General features: G+C 44.0%; 1 protein-coding gene across 3 annotated transcripts in view; it reads right to left on the bottom strand.

Moving 5' to 3' along the window:
• The window catches only part of ZFYVE9 (zinc finger FYVE-type containing 9), a 140,060-nt gene extending 130,091 nt beyond the window's left edge, over positions 1 to 9,969 (bottom strand). For 2 of the 3 annotated variants that reach the window (XM_055140619.1, XM_055140617.1), the window contains exon 1: positions 9,689 to 9,969. The gene's annotated coding sequence lies outside the window, so the exon portion shown is untranslated. Of the gene's footprint in view, positions 1 to 9,083; positions 9,411 to 9,688 lie in introns of those variants that run through there. The other variant, XM_055140618.1, reaches the window with a different exon arrangement.
• Positions 9,970 to 26,832: the final 16,863 nt, after the last annotated feature.

Below are 26,832 nucleotides of genomic sequence, written 5' to 3' on the forward strand. Positions count from 1 at the left end.
ACACCTATAGCTGTCTGGGGTGGGTTTACAGGAACAATATATGAAGGAGAGGGAAAAAAAATCTTGACTGTATTACAAATGGGTCAGCTCGGTATGTGAATGTAAGCTGGGGGCAGGGGACCTAAATCATCTTCATTATGGTCACAATTAGAGTTGATCTTGACCATGAAAAGGAAAAATCCTCCTAAAAATGAGACTTCAAATGTATACCTGGTCATGAATTTGTACAGAAAGAAGTGAGACCACACATGGACTCAATAGCATTAGCAAATGGAGTGGCTAACTGGTCAGAAGATTTGAAGCAAAAAGTACAACTGAGGCAAGAAAGTAGAGGCAGAGGTGAGTGATGAACACATGGGAATGGGCACAAGGTATGAAATCTTATTCATTATTCATGATTCATGTCCATCAGTATACATCCAGTGCAAAAGAGATGGTGAAAAACAAGTACACAAAATGGCAACCAGCCATCCGAGGCATTAGCTGATATTAGCCACAAAAACTGACAGCAGGTGGGGCATAAATAGAACACTCACCTTAGCAGAAATGAACATGGAAGCAAAGGAGTACGGACTCCACTTACCAAGGTCCAGCAGGGACACTGTCCAATCTCAACACTGACCTGGGTGCAACAGAGACCCACATTAAGTCCCCAGAGGCTCAAGTGGACCAAGAGCTACTATGTGGCAAGTTAACCACAGTGAAGGAATTGTAGCAGTGGGCCCAAAACATGGCATTCAGTGGTCTTTTCCTGCAACAGCACCATATGAAAGCAGACAGCCCTGAGAATCTTGGAAGGACCTTCTGAAGACACAGCTGATGCATTAGCTCAGCAGTGAAAACATTGTGAGGTCTCTAGGGTTCCGTGTACGCATGAATTTTCAAACTTCACGAACTCTGCCAAAGATCCGCTAGCAGACTTTGTGTATCCCACCCCACAATGCTCAGCTCTAGGGTATTAGAAGTGCTGGGCACACTTTGGTCAGGAAATACATCAAGAATCATACAGAACGACAAGTTACATCCCCAGCCTGGGTATCTGAGCCTCCTCTGTAAACCAGGACACAGGTGCCAGAAAAGGAATGGCCATCATAGCCAGAGTACTACATAATGGAAACGAGAAGGAAATGTGCAGACACAATGAAACTGGCCCCACTGGGAACCCTCAAGCAACTGTGACCCTCAGCGGAAGCAGAACTGCTGGTACATAACAAGATCAAAATGAGATGTGCGGGGGCTGGAGCCATAGCACAGCGGGGAGGATGTTTGCCTTGCACGCGGCCGATCTGGGTTCGATCCCCAGCATCCCATATGGTTCCCTGAGCACCGCCAGGAGTAGTTCCTGAGTGCACGAGCCAGGAGTAAGCCCTGTGCATCGCCGGGTGTGACCCAAAAAAGAAAAAAAAAAAATGAGATGTGCAGGTGCAGACTATGTAACTGGCACCATTGGATACCTGTAACCAACCAACTGTGACTGTGACTGGACAGTGTATCTACTTCTAGCATCTGCTAAGAGGATGGTTTTCAGACCCAAATTCTAAGGGTCATCCCTCTAACACAGGAGTGGAGAACATACCGCCTGCTGGTAATACCAGATTCATAAAATCATTCTGTCTGGCCCTGCTGCATGACGGACAGATACGCAGGCTTCTCATCAGCTGCCCACAGCCTCTCTGCCTCTACTGCATGGCCTGCAAATGATGTGACAGATATCCAAATGGTCCTTGGCAGAAAAAAAGGATTCCCCGCCCCTGCCATAAAAGTGAGGCCAGCAGAAATGCTGAACAAAGACAGGGAAATTTAAATTGAATAATGGAAGAGATAACGTAAATCATTCTGGCACTGGGACCAGCTACAGACGGATGCTGAAACCTGTCTCATGAACCTACTTCTAAATTTCCCAACAAGAACTGAGGTTCAGACGACTCCAGACAAGTGACTTTCATAAAATGTTTGGAGGCACAGATCCACGCAATACAAAAAATGGGATACACGGGGTCAAGTAATAGTACAGGGGTAGGGCTCTTGCCTTGCACATAGCTGACCTGGGTTCTATCCCCAGCACCCCAAATGGTCACCCAAGCACTGCCAAGAGTAATTCCTGAGTGCAGAGTCAGGAATAAGCCCTGAGCACAAGTGGATATAGTCAAAAGAGAGGGGGGGAGGGGAGGGAGGGGAAGGGGTGGGGAGAGGGAGGAAGGAAAAGAAGGAGGGAGGGAGGGAGGGAGGGAGGGAGGGAGGGAGGGAGGAAGGAAGGAAGGAAGGAAGGAAGGAAGGAAGGGAGGGAGGGAGGGAGGGAGGGAGGGAGGGAGGGAGGGAGGGAGGGAGGGAGGGAAGGACTCTGGCAGTCACTAGGCTCTTCCCTCAAAAATAAATTTTCAGGGGCTAGAGCAATAGTGTGGCAGATAGGATGCTTGCCTTGCACATGGCCAACTCCAGTTCCATCCTCAGCAAGAATAATTTCAGAGTGCCAAGCCTGGATTAAGCCCAGAACATTTGGGGAGGGGGGAGGAGGAGGAGGAGAAGGAGGAGGAGGAGAAGTAGAAGGAGAGGAGGAGGAGAAGGAGGAGAAGAGGAGGAGGAGGAGAGGAGGAGGAGAAGGAGGAGAAGAGGAGGAGGAGGAGGAGGGGGAAGAAGAAGAGGAAGAGGACTTTCATTTGGGTTCAAGGCGTACAATTAGCTAACAGCATTCTGATGCACTGTGTTTAGAATTCAACTCCCTTCTACTTGAGACCTACACTCCACCAGGATACTAAGCAAGGTAGATATGCTAGAACCTGACCTTTTCTTCCACGTGCAATTCTCCTCTCCTAGCCCATTTTTGCTCTGGAGCTCCTTGTTGGTTTGGCTGAGATTTTTGCTTGGTTTTATCTGTTTGTTTGTTTGTTGTTTTATGTGCATAATGGACTGGGGTTCTCTTTGGTCAATTAGATTTCCTCTCCCTTGGGGCTGGAGATCAGACCCAGTGTGATCCAAAAACAAACACCAAAGAGATTTCCTCTCCCTTTCCTTTCCCTGGCAATCCATTCTACCCTCCAGACTCTCCTGCACTCACTGCATCTTAGTGCCTACATTAGGGGGACTTCAACCAAACACATGCTATACTATGTCATTATCTTTCTGCAGTGTCATCTCAATTAACACACTCAAGTATCACTGCTTTTCCCGTTTTAAAGATTTAAAAAATGGGACACAGAGAGGTTCGTTAAGTTGTTGAATATCACAGAGGAAAAGCAGTGGAATTAACATTAGAAATTCAGGCAGTTTCATTTCCAAGTCTGCATTTTTAATCACTATAATCGGGAAAACAAAATATCCTTTCAGCTTCAGATATTAAAATATAGAAATTACTTAATTTCAAAATGCAAAACAAAAGGATAACCATTAGAGAAAAAGGCAATTATGGGTAAATCTCTTTTTTCCCAAGTGATCAGTAATCAACAATAAAATAAGGAACTTCACGAAGTAATATTGCTCTAATAGGGTTCAAATCAGGACAGAGACCCATGAATAACTGGGGATATAGCTCAGGAGTACAGTGCCGACTCTGCATGCATAAGATTCAATCCCCAGCACCCCACCAAACACACACACACACACCACCACCACCACCACCACCACCACCACCACTACCACCCCCCACGGATATTGTGAGAGTACTGTTTTACAGAACAGAAAAGTTGGTCTCGGCTAACTAAACACTGGAAAGAAAAAACAGAAAAATATAGAAATACATACATATTTTTGTTTAAAAAATAGGTTAGGGAGTCAGAGAGACAGTACTATGGGTAAAGTGATTGACCTGCACACTTTCAACCACGGTTCAATCCCTGGCAACCCATATGGTTTCCAAGCCCTGCCAGGAGTGATCCCTGAACAAAGAACCAGAAGTTAAGTCCTGAGCACCACCAAGGTGGACCCTCTCCCTAAAAAAGTTGGCCTAGATGTATTACTAAGTGAGGGTGGGGTTAAGCACTTACTATGCAAGTAAGTCTGGATAATGTACTGAATAAAGTTAAACAAAATTCCTGAATACACAGCGTATAACCCCTTTCCTGTACAAAATGCTACATAACAGCAGTATACTTTAATGGGAAATATCTACAAGGCCAGTCAACTAAACCTGAGCTCTCCTGGTAAGGGCACTCCCTAAGGCATTATGGAAATAGTTAAGATACATATGGAACACACTATAGGTTTACGTGATGAAAAAGAATGTGTATTCTGGAGCCAGAGATATACAGTTTGAATCAAGTATATTAAGGGCTTAGGAAAGTCAATTACACAAGGAAGAGAAACAAGGCAAGAAGAATCAAGTTAACACATTGTAAAACTGGTATCTTAAAGGATTGAACAGTGGGGCATGCAGAAACAGGAGGGAGAAATAATCCGATTGAATCTAAATCACAAAGGACTGGGCCAGATTAATAAAGCTCAAGCTTGTCTTTTAGACATTAAGCAGAAATTTTCAAAAATAGAAGGTCACAATGTCAAAACTAATTTACTCCAGCTACTGATTTTTAAACAAAAACCACTGGACAGGGCTGGAGACAAAGACAGTGGTGGGGTTAAGCATTTACTATGCAAGTGGCAAACCCCAGTTTGATCCTGAGCACTGCATATGGTTCTCTGAGCACCTCTGGGAGTGGTCTCCGAGCATCACATAGCGATCCCTGAGCACTGAGTCAGAACAAGCCCTGAGCACTGTGGGGTGTCCCCCCAAAAAAAAGACTATGAACAGTAATAACATCACCAGAATCAGAAAAAAAGGTTTAGATCATTCTTTCTCATCATTTTCCTCCCATCCTACCACTTAGCACCCCCAAGTTTCATGCCATGGCCCCTCATTTACACAATTTTCACCTGTGGCCCCACTGGTATTTCCTGGATGTAAATGATGTGTTTTGAAGTTTGAAAGTTTTTCTCAAACTACCAGTATTCTAGCTTAACTGCTGTTTGGTGTTGCTTTTCTCATGCCACTGAAGATAGAAAATGGCTGGATCTAAGAGATACTACAGTGGGTAAGGCACTTGCCTTGCATGCAGTCAACCTGGACTCAATGCCTGGCATATCACATGAATACTATCAGAAGAGGATCCCAGTGCACAGAGCCAAGAGCAAGCCTTAGCACTGCCAGGTATGGCCAGAAAAAAAGAAAATATTTAGGAAACAAGATGGTGCCAGAGGCAAGGCACTTACTTGCCTTGTATGTTGCTAACCCTGGTTCTATCTAGCACAAGGAGTGACCCTTGAGCACTGAGCCAGGAGTAGCCCCTGAGTGCTGCTGTTTATAAACCAAAACCACAGGAAGGGGGGCGGGGTGGGGGAGAGAAGGGAATGGAGGATGGAGACGAAAACTTACATAAACCCTGATATGTTCTCCCAAAATTTTGACTGTGCTTGTTTATTTTTTTTTAATTTTTTTTAAATTTTTTATTGAGAATTTTGATAAAGAAAATTTTGAGATATATTTTGTTGTGTGATGAAATAACAAAATATATACACTTGCTCATCCTTCAATCAATGAAATTAATTCCTACAGATAAACTAGAAGACCTTAATCATAAAAGGGTGGTAAGGCATGCCATACTAGTTCCAGAAAAGTCTCCAGAACTGCTGTTTTTTTCCTAATTTTATATGAAAATTATGGCATCCAAAACAACAAAATGATCGTGCAATAAACTAGTGGAATTTTTTAAGCTCACCCAGTTCAAAGTCAGGTTGGTCAGAGGGAAAAGAGTCTTTCTTCATCACTTCACATCCCGTAAGGTGACCATGATCGAAAAGAAAAATAGCAACAAGTTTTGGTAAAGATGTGAAAAAATAGGATAGTGGGAATTAAAATGGTGTTACTGCTTCATGAAAACAGTCTGGCAATTCTTCAAAAGATTTAACCAAAGCATTGTCATTTAACCTTGGCAGTTCCTCTCCTGGGTCATATGCAAAGAAAAGAAAACATTTGTATGGGAAACATTCATAGCAACCAAGAAGTGGAAATATCCCAAACCGATAAAGTGATAAACGTGGTACATAGCACAGCGGATAGGGCGTTTGCCTTGCACACAGATGGCCTGGGTTCGATTCCTCTGTGCCTCCTGGAGAGCCCGACAAGCTACCTAGAGTATCCCGCCCGCACGGCAGAACCTGGCAAGCTACCTGTGGCGTATTTGATATGCCATAAACAGTAACAACAAGTCTCACAATGGAAACGTTACTGGTGCCCGCTCGAGCAACTCAATGAGCAATGGGATGACAGTGACAGTGATTTACATACTGTGAATTATTATTTGGCATAAAAAAAGAAATTAAGTATTGGGATGGGACAATAGTACAGTGGGTAAAGTGCTTGCCTTGCAAGCATTTGACTGGGGTTTGATCCTTGGCACTTATGGTCCCCTGGTTCTGCCAGGAGTGATCCCTGAGCAAAGAGCCAGAAGTAAGCCCTGAGTGCCTCCAGGTGTGGCTCCCCGGAGGAAAAAAAAAAAGAAATGAAGCTCTGACACTAGCTTCAACATGGACAAACCCTAAAAGCATTATGCTAATTGACTGAAATCAGTCGTGTATTCTATTTATACAAAATGTCCAGGATAAGCAATAATCTATATGAAGAATCTAATAATCTAAATGTCACATTGCTTTAAAGAGCTATAATAAGGATTTATGTCCACATATCTGTCTATACTCTGCACCAAATCATATAATTTACAACCATAAAACACACCAGACCTTTAGGAACATGCTAATTTAAAATCTAGGCAATTATCTTTGTACCTTGCAACTTATCTGTGGCTAACACAAGGTATCAAATAAAAGTTTACTGAATGCAATGAACAGTCACAGATTAGCAGGAGAGGAAGAAATGGGATCATCACTCATTTCTGTCTTTCCGAAGGAGTTGAGTTAATATAAAACGATCACTTATGAGGTAATTAAAGAATAAAACATGAAATCACTTATGAGGAAATTAAAGAATAAAACATGGAATAAAATATGGAATCAGAAATTAGAAGAGAAAGGAATCGACATATTTTTAAAACACTGATATTTTTCAGAGTCAAGCCAGTGGATTAGACACAAAAGTCTTACAGAGAAATCTAGCATTTTCCACTCAATTATAGTACTTGCCTGACCCTGCCCTATAACAGTTAAACATGTCCTACTTCCACAAATAGATAATTGCCAACAGAGACCTTGGTCACTTTTGTGTTTTCCAGAATAACAAAGATAGGATCTGAGACATAATATTAGTAGCCACAATTTTATAAGGCTCTTTAATTGATCAAAAGATGTTTCAGATATATTTACCCTAAAAACCTTGCATGTTAAACATAGTTTTACAAAGGCACTGAGGTATAAGAAGTTTATGTGACAAGTGGCAGCGATCCTTCTCTAAAACATCACAGATTTCCACAAAAGCTTCTTAACACATGCTTATTCATTGAATCTGCAGACCCTCAAAATTTCAGCATTTTCCTAAATATTGAACCTGTTAAAACAACTATACTGCCACTTGAAATTAATCATGAAGGGCGCTGGAGAGATAGTACAGCAAATAAGGGCTTGCCTTGCACCTGTCTAACCAGGGTTCAGTCCCCAGCATCCCATATATCTCCTAAGCCCCATCAGGAGTGATCCCTGAGTACAGAGCCAGAAGTAACACTTAGTATCACTGGGTGTTATGCTCCCCTCCCCCAAAAAATTAATCATGTTGCTAGAAAAGATATTTCTCATTCAATTTAGGTAAAAAAAAAAAAAATGTCTTATAGCTTTAGACTTAAAACCGTGACTCTCAAACTTTAGTGGGACTTAGAGTCTAAGAGTGTAAGATAAAATAATAAAATAAAATAAAAGATCCTTGGGCTACATCAATTTCTGGAAAATCTAATTCAAGGGGTCAGGAATTGCTTTAAGCATTTTCAGCTGATTCTAATATTGGTACTCTGATACATACTGAGAACTGAATTCAGACTTTTTAAAACCTAAATTAATGTACCAAAACAGTCAAAATATTTTAATCAAAGCAATTTTTACAGTTATAAATATATAAATAAAATCTCATAGAAGCCATAGAAGATGACTATCTTACAGGACAGATCCTCAAAATCATTTACTGTACCAAACCTCCTGAGGCCTCAGGAGTTTTACTTGCTTCAGAGGGTAAGGATTTTTTGGCTACTTATTCATGTTACTGTTTTAATTGATTACATTTATGTAATGTGATGCAATCATTACATTACTGATCGTAATGCAATTGAATAAAACATTTGTTCAGGTTTTGTATATGTGATTGGATGCTAGACAGTAAAATGGAACAATTACCTTTGAACCTACTAAAAGAAATATTAGTTTTAAGTCTAAAAGATAGCTCAAAGGACCAAGTGCTCACGGGAGGCCTACGTTCAATCTCAGGTACTGCATATGGTCCTAGGAGCAACTTCCATGGACAGAGCCGGGAGATACCCCTAAACACCACCAGGTGTGGCCCAAGGCCCCCTCAAATATATAATAACTTAATATCAACAGTACAAACCATTTTAAATTTGACCAAAACGTACCATAGGATTGTAAGTGTCTTATCCTGTTATGAAACACTGAAAGTGAGCACAGTTCCTTTTTGTACTTTCCAAATTTTCAGCTACAAGCACCCTAGTATTTTTAACAATTATAAAACATTTGGAAGTACTTTTTAACCGACAGACTTCACTACATAACAGTAAAACAAAAATAACCTGGAACCACACTAATCAAAGACCAAAGAGCCGATTTCGAGTATGCACCTACAATCCCTAACTTGTTTTTCACCTTAATACCAGGCCGAATCAGTTAACTTCGAAATTTCCGAATGCATCCCGTTTCCATCAGGTATACATGCAAATAAGGGCAGTCATCACGAGACTTAAAAAAAAAAAAATCCTCTTGTCATCCATTCTCTGAATCTCTTTCCGCGGAACATTTCTGAACTGAGAACTAAGCATTTAAATATAAACTCCCTCTTACTGAGAAGGGGGGGGGGGGAGAAACAGACCTTCGTAAAAGCAGATACATTATATAATAAATATAATCTACATGGTAACTATTATTACCGAGCAGCTCGGAAACTTAACATTGCAAAGCCGGGACGGGGCTTTCTGCAGAGCCGACCACACTCGGAGGCAAAAAGGTAACAGGAGGCGGCAGGGATGAGCTATAGCAGCAGGCGATGAAATTTCACCTAAAATAAGACGCCCAAGGTGGTTCCCGGCCGCCGAGAGCCGCCGGCCGCTCTCCGGGCCCGCACCCGGCGCCCGGCGCTGCCCAGCCGGCCCTGCCCCGGGACCCCGCGGGACTGTCCGGGGCGCGGAGAAGCCGCGGCTGTTTGCAAACAGGCGTCCGAGCCGCCCCCCGGGATGGACGCGCCAGGCCGGGGCCACCCGGCAGCGCCCGGCCCGGCCCGCGGCCAACCGGAAGGGGGCGAGGGTCCCCCCGGCCCCGCCCTCCACACACCGGGCCGCACCGGGCCGCACCGGAACCGAGGCCGGGCCGCGGGGGGCTGCCCGGCGGCGCGGGGCCTAGTCGCGCCCCTCGCGCCGCCCGGCTCCGGGGCGGCTCGCGCGGGCCGGGCCGGGGCAGCGCGGGCCGCGCCGGGACACGGCGTCCCGGGCGGCTGGAGGTCGGCGGCCGCGGGGTTGCCGCGCCGCGCCGCACTCACCTCACGCAGCGGCCGCCGCCGCCTCAGCATGGCCAGGGGGGTCCGTGCCTGCGCCGGCCGCGTCGCCTCCGCCTCCCGGAGGAGCTGTGGTCGCCGCCGCTGCTGCTGAGGCCCAGCGTCCGCCCAGCCGCATCGGGCTCCCGGGGCGCCGCGGCCGCGCGGATCCCGGGCGAGCGCCGCCGCCGAGCCGGGCCGGGGGCGCGAGGCTGCGGCGGGACGACCGAGGCGCGGCGGGAGGGGAGCCTCGGCGGAGCCCCCAGCGTCGCCGTGCCCGCCGCTGCCGCCGGCCCACAGCGCCCCCTGGACCCCACGCGCGGCTACGGCGCCGGGACTGCGGCGGCCGCCCGGGCACGAGCGCGGCCTGGGGACCGCCGGCCCCGCGCCCCGCGGCGCGCCCGCCCGCACCGCTCCCCTCGCCTCCCGGGGCCCCAGACCCCGCACATCCTTGCTCCGTTTCCTTCTGCCCAGAAGGTACGTGAGCGTTCGGGCGTTCGGACCCGCGCCCGAGAGCAGGAGTGCAAGGGAATCCCCTCCGATCGGGATTCCGGTGGGGGGTCGGGCGGGGGTGGGGGGTCGTCCTTCTAAGCCCTTCCAGGTGTCCGGGGACGCAGAACAAACCTTTTCCACGCACACAAGCCTCTCCCACAACGGGAGAAAGAATTTGGCTTTGACCTTAACTTTCCGGGATCTGCTTACTGTGCTGAGCCCCAGAATTTGCCAGTAGAGTCCAAACTCTTAACCCTTCAACGCCCCCACCCCAAATAGGAGAGGAACTGTATATGTTTCATATATATGAACATATGTGAATATATATCCACATATATATATATATATATAAAGAGGAGGGCAAAGAGGAGGGCAAACGAGTTGTCCGGAAATTCAAACAGCCCCGGGTCAGGCTCAGAGGGAAGGGCTCGGGATGAGGTGTGGGGGCTGTGGGGTCATAGTGTGGACCAGAACCCCGTGTTCCAGCCCACTCAGACTCGAGGGTCGAACATCAGAAACAGGACTGTCGAAGAAGGGAATTCTCCCCCCACACACACACACTATTTTCCAAATAATATCCCTTTCACGTGTACATGGAGCAGGGTCTTTTGGGGGATTGCTCCTGAGACTACCAGTTCCAGTTGTCACGTTTGGACCCTGGGCTAGTTCTAGAACATTTGAGCCTAGGTTTTCTCCTGCCTTCATTGCTGATTATGAAAACTGGAGAATATTTATGTCAAGAAGGTACTCAGCATTCTTCGTAATCTCTCACCCTGCCCTCTCCCTCCCTACCTCTTCCTTCCCCTCCTACTTCTCCCCTCCCTCTTCCTCTTCTCTTCCTCTCTCACCTTTGGTGTGGTAAAAATTTCCCTAATGGATTTATGTAACATCCTTCCACTTTGTAGAATAATAAAGCCTAATACATTAGATCCTGTGACATTCTGTTGCACAGCAGATGTCAGCATAGAAGCAGTATCTTTTTTCTGTGTAAAGAAAATTATAAATCAACCTCAGTTCACCTTCAAGGATATCCTAGTAATAATAAATCTTTCTGTGGGGAGCACCACAGCTGCCGGTGCTCCATGGCACTACTCCCAACTCTGCCCAGGAGAGAGGGGCCTACTCTGGTGGTCCTTGAGGACCATCAAGTGCAGGAGATCCAACTACAGGCTCCTAACTACAGGCAAAGCATGTACTCCAGCCTTTTGAACTATCTCCTTGGTCTAAAGAATAATGTCGGGGCCGGAGCGATAGCACATAGGGTAAGGCGTTTGCCTTGCACTCGACCAACCCGGGTTCGATCACTGGCATCCCATATGGTCCCCCAAGCACCGCCAGGAGAAATTCCTGAGTGCAAAGCCAGGAGTAACCCCTGAGCATTGCTGGGTGTGACCCCAAAAAAAAGCAAAAAAAAAAAAAAAGAAAAGAATAATGTCTTTTTTCTTTTTTGTTTTGTTGTTGTTGGGGGAGGCACATCTAACAGTGCTCAAAGCTGACTCCTGGCTCTGTGCTCATTACTGGGATCTAATGATCATTGCTGGCAGTGCTCAGTGGACTGTATGTGATGCCAGGGATATAACTCAGGTTGGCAACATGCAAAGCAAGTGCCTCACCTACTGTTATTATCTCTCTGACCTCTCATTTTTTTTTTTTTTGCTTTTTAGGTCACTCCTGGCTCTGCACTCCAGAATTACCCCTGGAGGTGCTCAGGGGACCATATGGGATGTTGGGAATCAAACTTGGGTCGGCCGTGTGCAAGGCAAATGCTCTCTACCTGCTGTGCTATTGCTCCAGCACCTCTGACCTCTCTTTTGTGTTTAGATCATATCCAAGAGTGCTCAGGGTCACTATAAGCATATTACTGTGGGGGAGGGGCAGGCATGGAGGTCACATGGTACTGGAGATTGAATCCAGGAAGTACATGCAAAGTATGCATACTAGCCCTTTGAGCCACCTCCCTGCCCACAGTGTCTTAATGAGAAAATTATATAAGGTCTCTGGGAACTTCCAAATAATTGAGCAGTCACTTAGAGATAATATAACCATATAGCTCTTTTCCAATCAATGAAAGCTGTTCCTGCTAGTTCCCAAGTGTGCCTTTCCCACCTACTTCTGAGTCCCATTATCAAAAATCACTTCCCTTTTTGTAATGAGAAACTGAGGTTCATAGAGAGGTTGTGATTCATTGGCACAACTACTCCATGAATTAAATGCTATGGCTCCACCATTTTACATGTGAATTATATCCAACCTAACGAAAAACTGGGCATAGATCCTGAGAGTCCTTCATTCTGCCATCTGATACCCTAATGGTCTTTTTAAAACAAAATCATAAAAAAATAATATTCATAAAATGCCGTAAGACTGGGTTACTGTTGCCGAAAATTTCAATCTAGAAAAATAGACCCTTTAATTTAGATCAGTTTAACATTAGCACTGTGCTTTCCAAGTCTAGTTCATACCACCACAGGAAATTTGCATTTGTTTATGAATAATCATGCTCCCCAGGGTAGAGCTACAACATGAAGATGATTCATTCGTTCCCAGGATGACTTTTGTCTTGCTTCCGTCTTTCCTTCTACTTGGTTATTTGGCTCAAAAAGGTTGCTTTATCATTACTACTACCTCCTAGAGTAAAGGAATCCTCATCCAATCCTTTCATCTTCTATAATTTCATTCCATCACTCTGATCCAGTTTGCTCTTTGCTCTTGAAACGTCTTTCATCTGTTTTTTTTCCTCTCTTCCATATATCTCCTTTTTGTTTTAACCTGCCTTGCTGTACAGCCAATTGATTTGGTGATCCCACACAATTTTTCAATGATATTCACTACTCTTCACTGACTGAAATATTTCCTTAGGACACAGGGAATACATTAGTGCAAAAGTCCCTGCTTTGCAAATATGAGACCAGGAATGTAAACCCTAGTGCTCCCAATATGCTCCAAGTGTGCTCCCCTCTGTCTGGGACTCCTGACAGGTACCACAAAAGATATTTAAGCACCGAGGCTAGGAGTGAGCCCCCTGGCGGACACTGCAGCCAAACTGTGGATAAGCACCACAATTAAATGAATTAAATTCCCAGCCAGGACATGTTCAGGAATTGAAACTTGAGTGTGCAATCCTGGTGAGCACCACAACCTACAACATGCAACCTGGTCATTGCAACAGTAGCAGTAGCAAAGGGAAGAGGAGAAAATAATAACACAGTTTGGGGCCAGAGAGAAGCCTGGGTCCAATCCCTGGCACTTAATGATTGGTCTTCTGATGTTCAGCTGTCAAAAAATAAGAGAGTTAACCCTTCTATATTTTTTTCTATATTTTTAATAGGTACAATATTTCTTATTCTCTATATCTTTGGTCGCCCACTTTTCATTTGTCCCATATACATGCTGCAGAAAGCATTTTTAAAATGATTTAGACTCCTGGCAGAGAAGATAGAAAATAGGAACATCTTACTGAAACCTCAGGGCTGGGCAGCTTCAAAGGAAATGATATCTAAATAGAGAACTAAGAATAGCAAGTACTAAACTAAATGAATGGGGTGGAGAGGTAGGGAGGGAGTGAAAAGGATAAGAGCACATTCCAGGTCACGGGTTTAATGTGTAACAAACTAGATGTAAGAGGAAGCATGATGTAAAACAGTTGCTTAAGCCCATTTTTATAAATTACTTCTGTGGGATGAGGGTGGAATGAGGTGGGCAATAGGCCACAACCAGTGACGTTTAGGGACTATTCGTGGCTACATGTTCAGGACCAACTTCGGGCAGTGCTCAAGGGAGCATATGTGGTACCCGGGATTTGACTCAAGGTCATGATTACCACAGCTGCAAGCAGAGTAAGCATTACCTCCTGTACTATATCTCTGGCCCAGATTTACAAGCGTTGAGGTTAAACTGATTCCTCCTCGGGGATTCACTAAAGATGAATCCCAATAACCTCATAGTGAGGGGGCCAAATCCCAACTATGTGATGTCTAGGATCATAAAGCTCAATTCTGTGCTTCTTCATCAGGCTCAACATGTCCATTTGAGCCCAATAATGACTAGCTGGTACCCTTTATCGAACGACATTGGAGGTGCCTATGCCTAACAACCAGGAATGGCATAACTGTCATGAGCACTGTGCCATAGTGACTCATACAGCTATCTTCTGGACTCTGAAAACATTAGGATACACTTGATATTGAACATTAGGATATACTAGATGTGTTTTTCATAACAATTATATGTGAGGCAGCTTGGCATGCTTAGTATAATAGAAATCACTTAGGTTAGAGACTGGGAACCTGGGTTCATGCTAAGTTCATGTTAACATGGACTTTAGTCAAGGGAAAAGTTAGCTCAGCCTTTGAATTCAGCCTTATCATGAGGTGTGTAGTGTTTAGCAAAGTCAGGGCCCTTTTAGCCAGCAGCCCATGCTAAAGCGAAGAAATAGCACAGTACTGGGAAGAACCTTGCATGGAAGTTAGAGAAATGATTCAGTTCACAGCTCTTTCAAATTCAGGCTGTTTGAACAGAAGAAGTCACTTATTCTCCCTCAGTCTTGTTTTTCTCTTTTGTGTGGTATGTGAGTATAAGGGTGATCAACAAGTTTCCAGTTATGTAGGTGGGAGGCACTCTGTTAAGGTTCATTGTCTCCCATTGTCTTTTCTTGTTAACCTCAGTTTCCTTTATATCTACAGTTCTAGAAAAGAGCTAACAACTTTTTAAAGTCTCTTTTCACTGTCATAGGGAACAGAGACTTTTGATTATAGAACTGAGCTTACATGGGAAGGCATTTACTAGGGGTTCTTGGGGCTCTAGTAGAGGGACATTGGCTCTCTTGTGCTTGGTGTGACATTGGCATGACATATGTAAATAAATTATTTTTCATGGGGCCAGAGCGATAGTAAAGTGGGCAGGGCATTTGCTTTGCACGAGGCAGACCAGGTTGAATCTCTGGTATCTCTGGTATGGTCCCTTGAGCACTGCCTAGAGCAATTCCTGATGCAGAGCCAAGAGTAAGCCCTGAGCATTGCCGAGTGTGAACCCCCCCCATAAAAAAAATTCTCTTTATTTTCTTTCCAATGTATATATTCTCTCATAATCAGAAAGCCAAATAAACAAATAATGTTTTGGAGAACAGAGTGAAGCAGCCAAGTATTCAGCACCCATTACAACCTGATGACTCACAAGGTTTTTGTTTTTTTTTTGAGTGTGCATGTGAGCAATGATTTGTGCATTCTCAAGGGGCTGTACATAGAGGCCTACAAACACATGAGCCTGACAACCATTCAGACTCCCTAGGAACACACTTAGAAGGAAATCATGCTTTCACACACACACACACACACACACACACACACACACACACACACATCTGTGCTTCTGGGAGCTTGGTTTTACAGTCTCTGGATGTTGGCTGCTGATGAGATTACATGGCAGCCAGGGACAGTGTTTGGGTGTGACCGCCTAGCTACTGAAACATGGGGGATCTGGGTGGAACAGGCCCAGTCCCAACCCGAGCAGGGTTGGACATCTCAGCCCCGGGTCCTGCACACCTGGGTTCCTCTTCTGGTTCCTTCATGTGTAAGGCTCGGCCGAACATGTGGAGAGGGGCCTTGAGCATGGCTGTGGCTGGGATCCGGAGGTCTTCGGCTATCTGGGCTCTACTCAGGGCGGAGAGGGAAACTCAATCCGCCCCCGATGAGGGGCCCAGGTGAAGCCAGTGAAACAAGGGCTAAGGCAGGAAGTGAAACTTTAACTGACCCTAAATGGATTATTGGGGCCAAAGAGACAGTACAGGGTTTAAGATGCTTGTCTTGCATACAGATGACCCTGATTAAATTCCCAGCAGTACGTAGGGTTACATGAACACCATGGCGTGTGGCCTAAGCCCCAACTCTACACCTCCTTAAGAAAAGAACTTAAATGGAAGGGCTAGAGAGATAGTACAGCTGGTAGGGCCTTGCACGCAGCCAACCCTGGTCCAATCTCCAGTATCACATATGGTCCCCATAGCACTGCCACGTGTGACTAAAATTTTTTTGACAAAAATTGGGACCAGAAAGATAGTTTAGTGAACTAGAGCACACGCTTTGCATGCAGGACATCTGGGTCCAAAACCCGGACCCACAAGCTCCCCTGAGCATGACCAGGAGCAATCCCTGAGCATCAAATTTTTTATAAAAGAAAATTTGGTTACTCGTAAGTTATGCAACAAGAAAGTAAGCACTATTAAAAATTACTCTTGATATATTTTTACTTAAAAACATTATCATATTTTGAATCTATTAAATTAAGTGTTCTATACCATTCAGTGAGAGAAAGAACAGTCTTTTGTTGTTTGTTTTAGGGCCACACACTGCCAATGGTCAGGGGTTACCCCTGGCTCTGCATTCATGAATTACTCCTAGTAGTGCATAGGGGACCATATAGGATGCCGGGAATCGAACCCAGATCGGCTGCAGGCAAGGCAAATGCCCTACCCAGTGTGCTATCACTCTGACCCCCAGAAAGAACATTCTTTTAAATTAAAAGTTCTGGGTGATTTAAATGCAAACGGATATAGTTGAATCCTATTACAGTCATAAACAGAAATGATTAAAAATGGATCAAAGACCTGTATGTAAAATCAAAGTCCATAAACTCCTAGATAAATGAATGTTTTGGGTGGGGAGTATCTCCCCCCTAGAGCACTTCGCACAGTCAAACTCAGTACCCTGTGCATGCTATGTACTCCAGACCTTTGCATTATCTCACCGTCTTTGAAAAAAAAAAAAAGATTTCATGACTTTGAAATAGGCAATAATTTATTGGATAGAACCCCAAAAGTACAAGCAACCAAACAGAAAAACAGATGAACTGGACTTAAGAAAAATTGAAAACTTCTGTGAAATTGTTCATGGTAAAAATATTTAATAAGTTGGCAAATGCTATAGTTTAGGACTTGCTTTGGTGATTGTCAAGAAGAAAGTGATAAGTTGAAGAGTTAGCTCAATGGGTTAAGCTATTGGGTTTTTTCCCCCTTGGTTTTGTTTTGGGTTTTTTGGTTTTTTGGCCACACCCTGTAATGCTCAGGGGTTACTCTTGGTTCTGCACTCAGGAACTACTCCTAGAGGTGCTTGGGGGACCATATGTGATGCCGAGGATCGAACTTGGGTTAGCCGCATGTAAGGCAAATGCCCTAGCCACTGTACTAACGCTCCAACCCCTTAAGTGCATGCTTTGTATTGCCCAGAATCGATCCCTGACAGAGTATCGTCCCCTGAGCACCATTAGGAGAACCCCGAGGCACAGACAGATCCAGGAGTAATTCCCAAGCACCTCTGGGTATGGCCACATTTATAACTTTTGGACCATCCCCCAAAAGTGATAAATGAAATTATAATGAAGATTAAATTTAAAATTGTATTGTAGTTCAGGGCTGGAGCAATAGCACAGCGATAGGGTGTTTGCCTTACACGCGGCCAACCTGGGTTTGATTCCTCCATCCCTCTCAGAGAGCCCAGCAAGCTACCGAGAGTATCTCGCCCACATGGCAGAGCCTGGCAAGCTATTCGTGGTGTATTCAACATGCCAAAAACAGTAACAAACAAGTCTCACAATGGAGACATTACTGGTGCCCGCTCGAGCAAATCGATGAGCAACAGGATGACAGTGACAGTGATCGTAGCTTAACAGTTAGATTATTAAAGCACCCACACAATAAAAACCCTGAAATAATTATTCAGCATTTGAAAATTATCGGATTAAGCAAATAAGTGACTTGTTATTGACAAGTTATATTCTAACAAATGTCTTTATTGTTCCATTGTCTTCTTTCTTGGTAACATAAACCAAAATATTGACCCGTATTCCTATAAGAGTTGCAGTGGTGTAATTGTATTCAAACATGTCCCAGGACATCACCAACCTCAAGGGACATGGATGATCTTAAAGCCCTGGACCTGTCCAAGGTCACAACCAAATAAATGAACAATCAATGTCTGAATCATTCTGGGTGTGAGGATGGACAGTGAAGATGTGTGAAACAGTATTGTCAAGTGTGACTAATAAATAATACTTCTTTGTAATGTTCCAGCAATGTTGTGTAGCTGCCCTGGGGAGGAAGGAGCAAGGAGAATTAGGGTATAAGAAGATACAGCCATATCTCTCTCCTTACTAGGCAGAGGGGCCTGTCTTATTTTTGGACTTTCCTCCCTTTACACCCTAAGCATTGAAGAGTTCGAGGAGATATTCGGGTATCTTTCTTTAATCAGGGATTAAACAAAAGCCTTGTTACATGGAAAACGATCATGTTCAAACTTGGCCTCAGTCACTTAGAACATCACTACAATCTTATTTATCCATAATCTCCTTGGGAGAGGAGCCAAGGATTATTAATAATAACAGACTTTTTCTTTCATATACTGCACTTTACAATTTATGAGGCCTTGTTCATGCACCATCCTGTTTTGAGCCCCATCAAAGCTCTGTGTGGTGAGTAGAATTGGAATTATTAAAACTGTTTTATAGGTAAGGAAATGAGGTTCAAAGGAGTACTAAGTTCACGAAGCCAGGTTCAGTACCGGGACTCAAGTATAATGATGCAAAATGTGTATGTCCATTGCACTAAAGTACTATAATACAGGCCTAGGAGTATTCAGAAAGTTACCAATGTTCTTAATAACAAAATAGCTACTGTTGATGAGTACTTTTGTATCTCACTGAGATTAGTGCTTTATAGTATTCTAATTTAATTTCCATTGCAATTTTTTGAAGTTGAATACTAAATACTCCATTTGCAAGTCAAGCCAAGTTTTGGAGGCAGAGATGTAGCTCCGTGGGAGAGGACAGAGCACCTGCCTTACATGTGTGAGACCCTATGTTTGATCCCTGGCACAAAAAAAATGGGAATCCAAGTCTTGGAAAATTTAAAGACCCTCTTCATGGGGCTGGAGTGATAGCACAGCAGGTAGGGCGTTTGCCTTGCACACGGCTGACCCGGGTTCGATTCCCAGCATCCCATATGGTCCCCTGAGCACCGCCAGGGGTAGTTCCTGAGTGCAGAGGCAGGAGTGACCCCTGTGCATCACCGGGTGTTACCCAAGAAGCAAAAACAAACAAAGACCCTCTTAGAATCACAAAGCATGGTGTCAGAGCAAATATTTGAGCCTGAATCTGTTCCCAAAGATTCATACTTTTAAGATACATGAATGCTTTTCTTTTTGATGAGTGCCAGTCTCTGTGGTATGAGGTATTATCTCAATTGGGGATGTTTTTGTTTTCAGGTCACACCTGGTGTTGTTAGGGGTTACTCCTGGCTCTGAACTCAGGAATCATTCCTGGAGGCTTCGGAGGAACAAATGGGAATGCCAGGGATCAAGCCCATGTTGGCTGTGTGCAAAGCAAACACCTTACCCACTGGACTATTGCTCTGGCCCCCTAGTTATTTTGATTTTCATTTCCTTGATAATTAATAATAGAGAATTTTCCATGTGCCTTTTTAACGATTTGTTTTTCTTCACTGAGAAAGTTTTCACTCATCTCTTCTCCCCAGTTTTTGATGGGGTTGGATGTCTTTTTCTTGTAAAAAGCACGAAGTCATGCACTCTGCTGATAAATGGAAGATCTGGAGGGTATCATGTTGAGTGAAATGAGTAAGAGGGATATGGACAGACTCAGTAAGTGCTCATTCATATATGGATATAAAGAAATAGAGTAGGGAAATAACTAATGCCTGAAAGCAATAGAAATAGGAGAAATGGTCCTTAGTCGAAAACTTGCCACAAACGAGGGAGGAAAGGGAAGGTGGGATTGGTCAGGGAAGGAACACCAAGACAGTGATAGAGGAAAGAAGTCACTCTGGAGGAGGGCTGGTGCTGAAAGGTGGTAAGGTGATATGTGTGATACCCTATCAGCAACAGTACAGTAAACCGCTAATAGGAAAAAGAAAAGAGTGACTGTCTTAGAAGCAGGCGGGGGATAGAAGGAGACTGGGGACATTGGTGTTGGAACATTGTACATCTGAAACTGTTCATGAATAACTTTCTAACTATGTAATTCATGATGATTAAAAAAAGATTTTTTTTAAAGAATGGCCCCTACCACAGAGAGAGGTATTTTTGTTTGTTGTGGAGTGTTTCAGTGGTTATGTTTAGCAGTAATGTAAGTGAAGGAAGGAAAAAGAAAAGAAAGGGAGCTAAACCCAAGAAAACTGTAGAAAAAGCTGCTGCAGTTCTCAGAACTTCAGAAAAAGCTTTCTCAGGAACAGGCTATATTTGGAAGTTTAAAAGGTTGATATGCAGGAAGAAAGGTGACCTGTATTACCAGCCAGGACATTTTTTCCCTTTGCTTTTGTTTTTGGTTCACACCAGTGATGCTCAGGGCTTATTCCTGGCTCTGTGTACAGGGATCACTCCTGGAGGTGCTCAGGGGATTATATGGAGTGTCAGAAATCCTCTATCCTCAGATGCCCAGAATCTGATGCAAAAGGTTAGAGAAAGTGTCTATAAAATACTGGTGGAGGGGCTGGAACAATAGCACAGCGGCTAGGGCGTTTGCCTTGCACACGGCTGACCCGGGTTTGATTCCCAGCATCCCATATGGTCCCCTGAGCACCGCCAGGAGTATTTCCTGAGTAACTCCAGGCAATGCCAGGAGTAACCCCTGTGCATTGCCAGGTGTGACCCAAAAAGAAAAAAAAATACCAGTGGAAGAAAAGCATAAACTTTCACTTAAGGAAAAAGAATGACATTAGAATTAGAATATTGGGCCAAAGAGAGAGCTCAACTGGCTAGAGCACATGATTTGCATGCAGAAGTCCAGCTTTAATCCCAAGCACTGCCAGGAGCAATCAGTCCCCACGCACTGAGCCTTGACAATCACTGGATCTGATCCAAAACTTTAAAAACCAACAAACACAATGAAACAAATTCTAGAAAGTCATTCCTCTATTCTCTTCATATTTTTGTGAAGTAATCCCATCGAATAGTTTATTTTAAAATATAATGCAAGGGGAAAACTTTTTTCTTTTCTTTTTTTATTTTATTATTATTATTATTTCACTTTTTGGGTCACACCCGGTGATGCACAGGGGTGACTCCTGGCTCGTGCACTCAGGAATTACTCCTGACAGTGCTCAGGGGACCATATGGGATGCTGGGAATCGAACCCAGGTCGGCCACGTGCAAGGCAAACGCCCTACCCGCTGTGCTATTGCTCCAGCCCCAAGGGGAAAACTTTTTTAAATGTAATGTGGCAGGGGTGCTGACAGATAGTACAATGTATAGGGTGCTTGTTCTGCACGCAGCTGACCTAGGTTCGAGTCTTTGCATCCCGTATAATCCCCCAATCCCCGCCAGGAGTAAATCCTGCGTGCAGAGCCAGGAGTAACCACTGAGCATTGCCAGGTGTGGTCCCAAAGCAAAAAAAAAAAAAAGCAATGCAGTATGATAGGGATGACTCAATGGCAAAGCACCTGCCTTCCACATGAATTTAAGGTTGTGAGTTTGATCCCCAGTGCTGCCCACCAGCACCACGCTCGGCCTCAGCAGCTCTGCTGTATGGGGACCCTGGCTGCACAACCAGATGAGTACAAGCACTGAAACTTAAAAGGCGTTTGGTTCTGGTGAGCTCCACCACGAAATGTATGTATGAGCACAAAGCCAGAAGTACACGCTGGGGGAACACATGTGTGAGTACCGCAGGACTAATAGTTTATTTTAAAAAGTTTATTTTAAATGCAAGCACTGGGGACTGGAGCGATAGCACAGCAGGTAGGGCATTTGCCTTGCACGTGGGCGACCCGGATTTGATTCCCAGCATCCCATATGGTCCCCTGAGCACCGCCAGGAGTGATTCCTGAGTGCATGAGCCAGGAGTAACCCCTGTGCAACGCTGGGTGTGACCCAAAAAACAGAAAAAAAAATCGAGCACTGGAACCGGATTTGTGATGAGCAAGTACAGCAACAAAGAAACAGTAACAAAGGTAAGGGAAAGGAGAAAATTGTAAAGTCTTCCTTTCATGTGACTGATACATTAGTAATGCTCAATATTTATTATAATTTGTTGATGATAAATCCCATAAATAGTCTAAGAATTCTCTCTAAAATAGAAATCTGATTCAGAATCCTCTCCTGCTAAAAATACTTGTGGTGGTTCCATTATATACTAAACACAGTATGAAGTCCAAATTTTATACTTTCACTCACAGAGTGTTTTTTGGAAGCACTGGGTTATACCTAGGCATTACTCAGGGATGACGCCTGGCTCAGTGCTCAGGAATCACTCTTGGTGGTGCTTGGGGAACTATATACAGTGTCAAAGATTAAACCAGCATTGGCTGAATGCAAGGCAAGTGCTTATTCCCTGGACTATCTTTTTGGTCCTCATTCAGAGTTCTTCCTCTGGAACTAACCTGCTTTTGCAGTCCAGAATTACTGGCGTATTGAAAAAAATGATAAGATTTGGCATCTAGTCACTTGGCTTGTTTCTTCCTCAGTAGTACTGGGATAATACTTTCTACCTTATACATTAAATAATAGCAGCTTAAACTAGCTACTAATTATTGCACTGATTAAGTACAGGTTAGTCTATAAAAATTTTACAAACACCATCATGTTTAATGCTCACAAAAGCCAATGAAGTATTTATATTTTTGAAAAATAAAATAAAAATTGGAGCAGAAGAAACAGTACAGCGGATAGGGAGCTTGACTTGCATGTGGCCAATCTGGGTTTGATCCCCGGCATCTCATATGGTTCCCTGAGCTTTGCCAGGAGTGATCCCTGAGCACAAAGCCAGGAGTAAGCCCTGAGTATAGCTGGGTGTGGTCCAAAACACCCCCCCCAAAAAAAAAAGAAAAAGAAGAAACATTTTGAGGTAAAATAATTATCAAGGACTGGAGCAATAGCACAGCAGGTAGGGCATTTGCCTTGCATGCGGCCGACCCGGGTTTGATTCCTACGTCCCTCTCAGAGAGCTCAGCAAGCTACAAAGAGTATCCCATCCACACAGCAGAGCCTGGCAAACTACCTGTGGCGTATTCAATACGCCAAAAACAGTAACAAGTCTCACAATGGAGACATTACTGGTGCCCGCTCGAGCAAATTGATGAACAATGGGTCTACAGTGCTACAGTGCAGTGCTATTTATCAAATGTAACACATACTAATACCCAGAGCTGTTATCACAGCTCATGGCATCCACCACTGTCCTATCATGTTTCCCTGGAGGGTCTTGTTTAAAAGGATTTTCTTGACAATAAGGCTGTGAAACTTGACTGTCAATCACTGTCATTGCCTCCTCATTCCTTAGATCAAGTGTTCTGATTACAAAGACCAATTTACCAATCTCAAAAGCACTTTCATAGCTCTATTTCCTTGCCTGTATTATTTTCTCTGCCTGTTATGTCATTTCCCTCTCAAAATTATACCCAGGTAAGAGATCACCTGCTATGTGAAATCTTTACTGACATCTCATATGTTACTCATTTCAATAATAGGCTTCAGTCTTTATATTTGTTTCCTTGACTCTTTCCACTTGGTAAAATGTCCAGTTTATTGAATTTACTAATTTTAGATTATTTATTTTAAACATAATAATGGGCTGGAGAGATAGTATAGTGGGGAAGGCATTTACTTTGCATGTTACTGATCTGGATTCAATCTCTGGTACCCCAAATTGTCCCCCAGGCACTAGGAGAGATCCCTGAGCACAGAGTCAGGAGTCATCCCTGAGTACCAATGGGTGTGGCCTCAAAAGCAATAAATAAATAAGTAAAAATACAAACTTGGTGAAAGCAAACAAGCGTTTTCTTTTTGGTTTTGATTTTGACCCAACCTGGGTCAGTCATGTACAAGGCAAGTGCCCTGTCAGCTGTACTATCTTTCCAGGCCAAGGTATTTTCTTTCTAAAGGGTCTTCAGCAATGCCAGGGAAAATCTAAAGTTGGTTGTCGAGTGACACTTAGAAGAAAAATAGCAGTCAAGTTAAATCTATGTCTGTCAGATATTATCCAGTGACCTTAGTCCTGGCTCAAGCAGACAGGCACATGCTCTTTTGAATAGAAGTGAGATAATAACATTTCCATAATGCTCACAAAGTTCTTTTATGTACAGTATCTGCAGGAATCTTTGTCCTTGTTTTCTAAAAGAGGGAAGGGAAGGAGCTATTGCACAGCTAGAATCTTTAAAGAACACAGTGTCGATCAATTATATATTGTCATTTCAAGGATTCATCAAAAACCCTGTGAATTTTCTTCAAATTACCTCCTTCATTCCTTAAAAATGTGGGAAATGTTATTTAGTTGAAATGCTCTTCAACTGTTTGACTGAGGCTTTCAATTTTAAATATTTAAACTGAGGGCCAGAGAGATAATCCAGAGGGATTAAGGCAGGTGGCCAAGCCATGTTCCCTGTCACCACATGGTTTCCCAAGCATAGATAAGCACAAAATAGCCCCCCAAGATCACTAGATGTAGCTTAAAACCCCAAAGAAGAAAAATTTTAATGGAAGAGAGAGGACGTGGCATGTAGGAGCTATTTTAATTCATTTGATTTAGTGTGAAAAGTTTCAAATATATTCTGCATCCTACAGTCACTGCCACGTAAACAACCCAGCTTCACAGCTGCACGACTATTCTTGGAAGAAATACTTAAGCCAAGAGACCAAAACTCACAAGTTACACAGGTGTTTGGGCTGAAAACCCTGGGCATCATCTCGAGAGGGGCAGGGTGAGTCCCTGCTCTTCTGAAGCCTTGGCAACTGCACCCACACCACCACAGCAGTCACCATACAAATGGCCCAACTTCACTTCAAGACAAATCTCTGCAGAGACACCAAGCTGATGAAACTCCCAGGTATCTAGAGCCTGGAGCTCCTTGAGTATGCAGTCACATATGTAACCATGCAACACCTCCAAATTACACAATACTGACAGCATAGCTAATTAGATGAAAAAATAATAGCAGAGAAGCCAACCAAACTCAATAAACAAAAGCATTAACACAGAAGGCTCAACTAGTAACAAACTCAGTAAACCCTCAATGATCTTTTTTAAATTGTTGCTGCTTTTGCCACACATGACGATGCTCAGGGGTTACTCCTGGCTCTGCACTCAGGAATTACTCCTGGCAGTGCTCAGGGGACCCTATGGGATGCTGGGGATCAAACCCTGGTGCCACATGCAAGGCAAGTGACCTACCTGGGGCGGTACTATGGCTCCAGCCCTGGACACTGACTTTAACAACACCATTATGATATAACAATTTTCACAAATTTTCTATTACAGGACTATTTTCTGACAACTCCACTATTTCATTGTAACAATCAATATAAAATAATTTTGTGGGGCTGGAGTGATAGCGCAGCGGGTAAAACATTTGCCTTGCACTCGGCTGACCCGGGTTCGATTCCCAGCATCCCATACGGTCCCCTGAGCACCGCCAGGAGTAATTCCTGGGTGCAGAGCCAGGAGTGACCCCTGAGTATCACCGGGTGTGGCCCAAAAAGCCAAAAAAAAAAACCAAAAAAAAATTTTGTGCCTCCCATGGGGACAGATTTGGGAGTAGGTGGGAAGCTAGGACAATGGTCACTCTCTGTAGGATTGCTGTTGTAACACTGAATTATGAAACAACTTGTACTATGAACAATTTTGTAGATCATGGAGTTTAAAGTTGAAAAAACACTCTTCTGGGTTGAGGGTTATCTAATTATCTAATCAGACATTTATATAATCTTATTAAAATATGATTTGATTTTATATTTAATCCTTTTGGGGATTAAACTTGGGCCTCATACATACTTTTTTTTTTTTTTGGTTTTTGGGTCACACCTGGCGATGCACAGGGGTTACTCCTGGCTCTGCACTCAGGAATTACTCCTGGCGGTGCTCAGGGGACCATATGGGATGCTGGGATTTGAACCCGGGTCAGCCGCGTGCAAGGCAAACGCCCTACCCGCTATGCTATCACTCCAGCCCCCTCATACATACTTTATCACTGAGTTCTATCTCTGCCCCTCAAAATTGTTGTGTCTCCTGACTTACAGTACAGTATTGAAGAATGCTTGCTTTTATTTTATTTATTTTATTTTATTTTATTTTATTTGCTTTTTGGGTCACACCCAGCGATGCTCAGGGGTTACTCCTGGCTTTGCACTCAGGAATTACTCCTGGTGGTACTTGGGGGACCATATGGGATGCCGGGGATCGAACCCGGGTCGGTCGTGTGCAAGGCAAACGCCCTACCCGCTGTGCTATCGCTCCAGCCCCAAGAATGCTTGCTTTTAACCACTCTGATAAGTCTGTCTAGATTCTAGCATCCAGAAAAACCTTGAATTCCACTAGTAAACCTTGAGGTTTAACCAACAAATCTGGAGGTACCTTAATAGGAAACTATATTTCTTTTTTTTTTTTATTAGTTTATTTTTAATTAGAGAGTCATCGTGAGGGTACAGTTACAGATCCATACATCTTTGTGCACATGCTTCCCCCATACAAAGTTCAATAACCCATCCCTTCACCAGTGCCCATTCTCCACCACCCGTAAACCCAACATCCCTCCCCCACTTCCCAGACCCGTCTCCCCCCACCCCACCCTGCCACTATGGCAGGGAATTCCCTTTTGTTTTCTCTCTCTGATTAGGTGTTGTGGTTTGCAATAGAGGTGTTGAGTGGCCATTGTGTTCAGTCTCTAG

Source organism: Sorex araneus, chromosome 5 (assembly GCF_027595985.1).
Source record: "Sorex araneus isolate mSorAra2 chromosome 5, mSorAra2.pri, whole genome shotgun sequence".
Taxonomy (NCBI): domain Eukaryota; kingdom Metazoa; phylum Chordata; class Mammalia; order Eulipotyphla; family Soricidae; genus Sorex; species Sorex araneus.